This window comes from Osmia bicornis, unplaced genomic scaffold (genome assembly GCF_907164935.1).
Source record: "Osmia bicornis bicornis unplaced genomic scaffold, iOsmBic2.1, whole genome shotgun sequence".
NCBI classification, from domain to species: domain Eukaryota; kingdom Metazoa; phylum Arthropoda; class Insecta; order Hymenoptera; family Megachilidae; genus Osmia; species Osmia bicornis.
The window spans coordinates 4,205,897-4,216,010 of NW_025791458.1; positions in this window are offsets into that span (position 1 = coordinate 4,205,897).

Genomic DNA, 10,114 nt, shown 5'->3' on the forward strand with positions numbered 1-10,114 from the left:
GATGCGAGAAGAAGAAAGAAGATCTAAGGAGGGTCGAGCAAGGAGGGCGGAGGAGATTCATTCAAGGAGGCCAGAGAAGAAGATGGAAGAAGGGAGGAGTAAATAATAGACAGAAGATTTAAAGTACAAACTTAAAAGTACAAAGTACAAAATGGTTCTTTTTATTATTTTTTATTTTTATTTTTTATTATTTTAAGATTATTGTTATTTTTATGAAATTAAGGTAAGAGTATCTTTAGTTGCCTAGAAGTTAACTTTAATTTTCATTTTCATTTTCATTTACATTTATAAGATTATAAGAATTATATTATATTTACTTTTTGATATGCTTATTTTTGTGTTTCATTCTGTATAGATTTTTTGTTAGTAGCAGTATGTAAGGAATTTTTGTTAGAGTGGATGTGAAAGTTATTAGAAAACAGGGTAACGGACAAAGTGTACGGTTGGGGGAACGCTCCGGTAAAAGCGCCACGTGAACCCGAAAGGGAAGCGTTAAATAAATAAATATAATATAAATATATATGCATATATATATTAATAAATAATTTCTAGATAATATATATTTATAAATTTTATATAATTATATATTAAACTTTATTTTAAATAATAAATAATAATTTATTATATTTTAATTATTATTAATTTATAAATATTTTATTTCATATAATATATATATAATATCTACTTCTGTCGGTGGGGTTTGGGATTGCTCGAATAAGTAAACCAATTTGTTTCTCTGTAAATGAGAGAAGTTTTATATTATAACCGATGCTATTATGTACAGTATATACAGAATTTACCTGTAAATGAGAGAAACGACAATTAAGGTAAATTATTCGTCTCTCCTTCACAATTCTGTTTTTAATTCTTTTCGTAGCACGTGTTCTCTCCTATGGTTCTTCTATCTCTCTATCTCTCTCTTTCACTACCTCGCTGTCGATTTCTTCAATCCTTGACGAGGTATCTAGCAGGTGTCATAGAAACGCGCGCGGAGTATACTAAGCGCGCTAAATTTAAAGGGAGTATGTTCTTTTTACATCTCCCCTCTACGGGATGAAAATTGCACGCTTTTTCAGCCGGCTCCGTCTCCTAACATTGGAGTTAGTTTTGTCACATGGACTAGGCTTGTATCTTGGTTTCTTTTTTCAGTTCTTATTTTATAAATTGAGTTTGAAATTTTTTCCTCTATTTTGAATGGTCCGATTCTTAGTTCCTCTAACTTTTTCCTATTGAGTTTGTTCCCATTTTCTATGAATACCATATCTCCCACCTTGAATTCGTGGTGTTTTTTATTTCTGTCGAATATGCTTTTGTTGTACTTATGTGATTTCAGTGTTCTCTCCAATGCTAACTCTTTATCTCTCAACCAGTCTTCTCCGCTCTTCTTGTTTTTTAATTCTTCTGGTATGTTACTGGTGTCTGTACCATGTAATAGATACTCTGGTGTAAATCCTGTGATTGTATGTTCTAACTTGTTATACTTATTTACACATTCTCTCGCTATCGATGTCCATGCTCTCTTCTTTTCCTCTTCGTTTATCTTACATCTTATTTTATTTATTAGTGTCTGATTTAGTCTTTCATTTAGCCCGTTCGAGAATGGTGCGTTTATTGCCGTAAAAATTAATTGCACTTCTTTCTTTTTTAAATAATCTTTAAATTCTCTCGAATTTATTCCGGGATATTGATCCGTTAGGATTGTTTCGATCTTGTCTATTTCTAGCACAGTTTGAACTAATTTTATAAAGTCATTGGCGTTCTGAGTTTTTGATGTTGAAATAAACGCATATCTCGTGAAATGATCGACAAGTAAATGTATATATTTTTTTGTCGATCTAGTGCCTCCGAACCCTCCAATGGTGTCTATGGACACAATTTCGAAAGCTTTTGTCGCTGGTCCTAATTGTGACATTGCGCCGAATTTGTGTTGTCCTCTTGATTTATTCCTAATACATATATCGCATTCTTTACATATTTTTTTAATATTTTCCATTAAATTTTTAGCAGTGTAATGTGGACTTATTTTCATTCTTGTTTGTGTTATCCCTGTGTGACACCATTCCTTGTGTATTTTCTTAATTAAATCAATACTGAATTTTTCAGATAATATGATTTTCTTTCTTTTTTTCCCTTTTTTATAGTATATTCCATTTTTCTTTATTAATTTCTCTTTTTTTTTTTGTAATAAAATGTTATTCATTTGATCTAATTTTATTTCATCTACCTCAATAAAATTTACCGTTTTTAATAGGTCCTCCTCTTCTTCTATATTTGGTTCTAGCACGGGGTTTCTGCTTAAGCAGTCCGCTTCTGTAATAATTTATTATATTTTAATTATTATTAATTTATAAATATTTTATTTCATATAATATATATATAATATCTACTTCTGTCGGTGGGGTTTGGGATTGCTCGAATAAGTATACCAATTTGTTTCTCTGTAAATGAGAAAAGTTTTATATTATAACCGATGCTATTATGTACAGTATATACAGAATTTACCTGTAAATGAGAGAAACGACAATTAAGGTCTATTATTCGTCTCTCCTTCACAATTCTGTTTCTAATATTTTCTCAGCACGTGTTCTCTGCTATGGTTCTTCTCTCTCTATCTCTCTCTTTCACTACCTCGCTGTCGATTCCTTCAATCCTTGACGAGGTATCTAGCAGGTGACATAGAAACGCGCACGGAGTATACTAAGCGTGCTAAATTTAAAGAGAGTATGTTCTCTTTACATATATAATAATAATAATAATAATAATAATAATATTTATTTTATTCCCATTGCGGGGTACAAATGCGGACCTCCGCTCCGCTTACAAATTTCGCTATTCCTTACTTAGCTTGAATCTAAATCTCTGTTGAGAGAGACAGAGAGAGAGCACCCACTCCATTCACTCCTCACCCATTCATTTCTGGACCCCTGTTTCCGCTGCTCGCCCTTTCTCTCATCTCTTCCACTCTTCTCATCCATACCTCCCCTTCTCTTTCCTCCCCTAACACCTCCGCCACCATTTCCTGCCACCTTTTATCTTTCCCCTATTCTGTGCATTCCTCCCATATATGCTCCCACGACTCTACCCCTATCCCACATATCCTACATCTCCTTTTTTCCTCCTGCTCCCAATACCTTCACCCCTTCATTTTACTACCTAACCCGCTATCAATTGCCACCTCCTTTCCTCCCAATTTCTACTCAGATACCCTGGCACACCTTTCCCTTTTACTATCTTATACCACCTATTGTACCTCGATTCCCTAATCCTTTCCCACCTTTCCTCTTCTTGGATGCTCTTCTCCTTTCTTATCAGCTCTTCCCCCCTCAACCGCCCTTCTTCTCTCATCTCCTCTACTTCCTCTATACTCCACCCTTTTCTCTCATAAAAGTATCTCCTCTCCTTCTCCCACCCCTCTAACGCCCTACCTTTTTTTGCTCTTTCTCTTACCTTCATCCAGCATTTCCTCGCTAGGTACCCTCCTTTACTTTCACTCAACTTCCTCTCATATCCCCATGCCCTCATTCCCGCCCTTCCTGCTAATAGCTCCCTCTGTAATTCCTCTCTTACCATATACCCTGGCACAGATCTTTCTACTCCCAACACCCATCTTAAATACCTCTCTTGTATCCTCTCCATTTTCTCCCTCTCTTTCCATCCCCATATTTCCACCCCATAACTCATTACTGCCCACACTAATCTATCAAATATTCTTCCGCCCCAGTCTTTCGCAAATTTCCTTTTTCCTATCCCCCACACTTGTCTCATAGCCACCGCACCTTTCCTCATTCTCTCCTCTACCTGCTCTTCTTGCTTCCCGTTCGCCGTCACCACGTACCCTAAATACATAAATTTCTTCACTTCCTCTATCTTGTCGCCCTTCCACCTCCATGTCATCCTCCCTCTCCTCCCGCCTCCCTTTATACATCTCATCATCTTTGTTTTTCCCACATTCACCTCTAGCTTTTTCTCCTCTATATACCTTTCCAGTCTCGCCATTAACCCTTTCATCCCATCTTCGTTTTCCGCCATCACCGCTACGTCATCCGCATACGCCAGCGTGTAGATCTTTTCTCCTCCCAACCTCACACCCCCCATCTCCCTTTCTTCATTTCCTGCTCCATGTCTGCTAGCAACATTGCAAACAAAATTGGGCTCAAAGGACAACCCTGCCTTACCCCTTTACTCGTCCAGAAGCTCTCCCCTTCCTTCTCCCCCACCCTCACTTTACTCTTCAAAACCTCCACGCATCTCTTCACTAGCCCTTCTCTTACCCCTGCCTTCCTTATTGACCTTGCTAACACCTCTCTATATACTGAATCGAACGCTGCCTTCATATCCACAAATAGTACCAACATCTTCCCTCCCTTTTTAGCTAACTGCCTATTTATCAAATAATTCAGTACATAGATGTTATCCATTGTCCCCACTCCCTTCCTAAATCCTGTCTGGTTTGGGGGAAGTGCCCCTTTCTCCTCTATCTCTTTTCATAGCCTTTCTGCTAACACTGCTGCATATATTTTATACGTCGTCTGTGTCAACTTCACCCCTCTATAATCCTCTACCTTTTCTCCTTCTCCTTTCTTAACTATGGGCACTACCACCCCCTCCGACCAGTCTTCTGGCCAACCCTTTCCTCTCCATACCCTATTACAAATTTCCCATATCCTCTCTCTTACTATTTCCCCTCCATACTTCCATACTTCATTCGGAATCCCGTCCTCTCCTGTTGCTTCCCCCTCTTTCAACCTTTTTATTACTGCCCATACTTCCTCTCTACTCAATTCCTCCTCTTCATCCTCCTCTCCCCCTCTTCCCTCCTCACCTCTAACCCTCCAATTAACTCCCCCTAATACACCTCTATCTCAATCTTCTCATTCACTCTCTTCCTACGCTTTCTTCCTCTATTGACAATCTTCCATACCTCTCCCTCTGTTCTTACCCCTTCTATCTCTTTCTCCCATCTCTCTTTTTCCCTTCTCTTCTTCTCTTTGCACAACGCGCCTAGTTTATTTCTCGCCCTCCCCAATTCCCCCTTCTCTTTTCCATGTTTTCAATTCCTCTTGAACCTCTTTCTTCATCTCCCTACACTCCTCATCCCACCACCCTTTCCCTTCCTTTTTCTCCTTCTTCTTCTCCATCCTTTCTAACACCCCTATTATTTTTCTCTTTATATCTCCCCATTCTTCAACTATTTCCTTTCCCTGACCCTCCCCACATATAATATATATATAAATTTATTTAATTTAAATAAAAAATTTAATTGAATATATATTTATAAATATCAGAGATTATGATTATAATTAATTAAATATTAAATAACAATAAAATTATTTATATATAATTATATATTTTTATAGAATAATTAAATTTAAATATATTTATTTACAAATTTTATTATAGAAAAATAAATATCAATAATTTATATATAAATTAATAAATAATTTATTTATAAATAAATAACTAAATTAATAAATATTTAATAATATATAAATTATCCATATATATATATATATATACTGGAGAAATGTCTTTCTGTTCCGAATTGTTACACCGAAGGTATTGACGCCTGAAATTGTGCACAATGTTGAGGGTGGTACATATCATAAAAACAATGGAAGCACAACTTATTCGCACACCACGCACATTGTAATAACGCAACTTTTTCACAAGTACAAAATCCTAAATTCCAGACGTCGATACCTTCGGTATAATAATTCTGAACATAAAAACATTTCTCCAGTATATACAGGGTGTTCGAGAACAGGTGGGCAATATGTTAAGGGGTGATTTTAGGGATCAAAATAAGACGAAAATCAGGAATAACGAAATAGCGTTTACGGTGTTACGTCCCTAGTTATAACCCATTTTCGTCTTTCGCCATTCCAAAGAGGTCTTGCTCTGGAATCCGCAAACCATCAGCGTTTTCTCGCTTAGCGACGACCGCGATACGAAATCGAGGAACTTGCGGAATGCGATGGCGAAAACCCTTTGCTTGCAGGTTTTCGCAAGCAAAGAGCGTGACCTACTCCCCTTTCGGGAGTATAAGTTATCGGTGCAACGCAAGTACGCCAGTTCCGTGATAGCGTAAAGCAAGGACCGAAGTTCTGTCCGTTCGCGACCCGCAGTAGATCCGTGCTCAAGGCTACTCGAAACCAGGAAGATCATCAACGACGTGCTCGGCCGACGGTTCAACACGAGTGTATCGCCGCAATCTGAGATACCAGATTCGTAATTGGACCAAGTCCAGGAGTGCACCCGTGTGCTGTGCAGGACCACCACCAACCGCTTGTATCTCCAAGGTCGAGTCGTAGCCACGCGCCGCGAGTCTAGTGTAACGTCCGAACCGCGAACATAGCGTAAAACGAGACCTCTCGAGTGAATGAACTGTGAGTGAATACAAGACCGAACGAGTGACGTACAACACCTGAAGTCACCGAAGGGTATGTAACGACAAACGAGAATATATATATATTATTGAAAACCCATACACGTATCGACAATTACTAAACGCCCTATCCTGCATCCTTTATTATCCGCAAGGAAGGTCAAGGTACGCTTTAGCGTTTAAATCGGCAGAACCCAAAGATCAGAACAACAGAGTAAGAACCACCCGTCAGGTGGGACGTAACAACGGCTTTGTTTTCCAGTTATTAACGTTTAAAAATTCGAGTGAAAAGCGCCAGAAACCTGCAATCCGCTCAGCACCGGCGACTGAACGTCAGCTGAGCAGGGGTCGATACAGTCATAACCAAGAATCGTTCAATACTAGAAACTTACCTCGTGCTATTCTGTTTCTCGGTACTCCACCATTCGGCTTCGATTCTTGGTTATGACTGTACCGACCCCTGCTCAGCTGACGTTCGGTCGTCGGTGCTGAGCGGATTGCAGATTTCTGGCGCTTTTTACTCGAATTTTTAAACGTTAATAACTGGAAAACAAAGCCGTAAACGCTATTTCGTTATTCTTGATTTTCGTCTTATTTTGATCCCTGGAACCACCCCTTAAAATATTGATCACCTGTTGTCGAACGCCGTGTATATGCAAAATTACTTCCAGACGCGAGCAATACACTGTATCAGAAATACAATATTTTTTTATACACAAATGTTTTTACTAATATTTCTTTGTTTCAGAATTAATATGGAATAAACTCAAAAACCAAGTGCATGGAAAAAATCATTTTAAAGAAAGAAAAATGTCGACCTCCAAAAAGAGGTTTTGAATGTGCAACCTCCAGAATTCCAACCCGTTACCTTACTCACTCACCTACGGTGCCGTTGTTGTAAGCCATCTCTCACAACTGGAATACCATATGCACAGAATTGTTTAAACTGCAATATCTCGAAAACAAAGCCCCATTCTATCAAAACCAATGAGGGTTTTATAACACTGTATGTATACTACAACTTGTACCTACTGCGGATCCAAAAGCGATGTCCTCACCTTGGCGGTACGCTTGTAAGCTAAAATCCGCTTGATTGTCTGGTCTCTTTACGTAACGATCGATTATGTTATTGGAAAATGATGTTTCATTTTCATCGAATAGGAGAATTCTATATATCTGTTCAGGCCGACAGCTGTTTATAAATACAGCTTTTCTCGAGCTCATTTTAAGGGGTAGATGGCATAACCGATAAGCACATTCTATAGCACAAATCACACGTTGAGATAGAATTGCCATAGATACCGAAAATAGTTGATCCCGGACGATACCGCTCCGGCGTTTCGCTCGTAAAATGGCTTCGTTAAAAATATTTCCTGTGTCCTGCGGCTCGCATTTACTTGCGTATTTAGCAATATAATATGCGACAGCTGTAACATTTCCGCATGGTTGAATATCCATGTTTGCTTCCCAAAGCTTTAAAAGAGTTGGGTTGTAATTATTCACCATAATTTCATTTCTTGTTTTCTTAAGTACGCAGAAACTTCCATTGCTCGCAAGAGTGTCATCTGGACCTAAGCACATCGTTCTTTCATTTATCGGTCTGGGGAATTCAAAACGACAACTACGATTATTACGATCTTTGTAACATATAGCAGAATGTCTATGAATTTGGACCTTTTGAACTATGTCCTTCATATCTCGATTTTCTGCTTCCGATGAACAAGATACAACTTTCTCAATAACGTTGCGGCCTTCGTTGGTAAGGAAATCAGGTATGTTTGCACACCAAAGAAGCATGTGCAAATGTGGATTTCCCCTATTCTGAAATTCGATTCTATGCCAAAAATGGATAACAACGCCACCTAAGCAATCGGAGTTTCTTAAATACTGCATTAACTCGTTTACACGTAATGTAAATTGTCTTGCAAAAACTACAGGGTATTTCTGAACCAACTTTAGTCGATCTGCAAAAGTTAGGTTTTCAAATTCGGTAATGGGGCGACCATCGGATAGTAGTAATGCTTTCAACATATCTGGCCAGTTTAGATCGTTACAAGAGAACGTAGCAAACCATGTGGGCGGTCCAAGACTTCGGACCATGCGATTAATTCCGGACAGCAGCGTTTCCAGTATGATGCCGATCCTCTTATGTTTCTCATCATGAGGTGCATATTATCTACTAATCCCTGTGGAGTATGTTCCCCTTGGCGCATTTTACTTGATACTGAAATGCTAGCTTTTGCGCGGTATTATTCAACAATAGATATGTAATGCGAAGAACAAATAATCTGATCGCTGGAATCGTTTGTCATTGCTCAGTATACGCGGTTGGAAGTAATCCAGTGGTGTTATTGAGATGTCTCGAATCCGGAAACAGGAAGAACCGACACAATTCTTCCGTCCTTCGCTCTCTCTCTAGGTTCAAAGGAGGCGCTGCTTTTCTATGTATATTCGCCAGTTCTATCGGGTCATTTTCTGCGTTATTATTAGTATTACTGACAGGAACGACACTATCGATGTTGAGAACACCTTCGTCAACCGAACGTAACATGCTTGTTTCGAAAATAATTCGTGTTTCGCCGGATCTGTTCGAGGGGTTCCAACTGACAGATGTTGCATTCTTTCTACCAGTGGAGATCTATGTCTTCCGGATACAATTGTTACAGGTGTTAATGAGTAGATATTTAATACATTGCTGTTGCCATCTTTCGCATACAGATTATGATGCAAGGTGGCCTGTAAAGCATCAATAGTAGCAAATTGCATACAGCATGAGGCGCCTCGTAATGGTGCTTTATGTCCTTTTGGACCTCTTGCATGGGAATCAAACACCCAATAGCAGGTGGTCTCCGACTGGTTGTTGCATGATACGGCTACTGATGTATAATTTGCAGTAAAAATTCCGTACCTGTACTGTTGCAAAAACCTAATCAAACCATTTTTAAAATTTGGAAATCTTTCATCACCGTTATCAATATCAATATGACCATTTACAGACATTTCATAGTCAACGTTAATATTGACTCGCCTATTATTAAATGATATGTGTGGCAGTAATTCGGTTACGGCTAAATAGTCTACATTGAGTTCTCTGGGGTCAGGATTACTTCGCGCTTCAATGCAATCACGGTAATATATATCTCCTTCTAGAACTGCATAAACGACATCACTAGAACACCACGTACTCGTATAGATCAAATTAAACTCAACACAAGCAACTGCAGTTACGAGATTCGATACTGAAGCGATCGCTAGCTTGATGGCACGAGCCTCGTAAAATAGCTACATTATGTCCCACATTCACAAATCTACTTTTTGATTTAGTATTTCTTTGAGCAACATCAATTGCGGTTGTTGCAATTGAAGGCTCTTCAACTACATCTGCTATTCCCAAAATGTTAGTGGTAATATTAGAAAAACATGGTCGTACATCTTTGTATAAAGCATTATTTTGTAATAGCCATTGTAAAGCTATTCGAAGTTTGCCCAAGTCTATTTGAAATTGTCGTTGTCGCTCCAAATTTTCGAGGCTTTGCACTACAATCACTATACCGGTTTGGTTTAATCTAACTGGAAGTTGCTCGGCTATTTCGAACACATTGCGGGCAAATAGGACTACAGGACCTTTGCACCAATCTTGACTGAAGCGATTCTGAATTTTCATGATTTTAAGAAACGGTACTATTCTGGACAACATTTGTTTTTCGATTTCCGATAAATCTGATATCT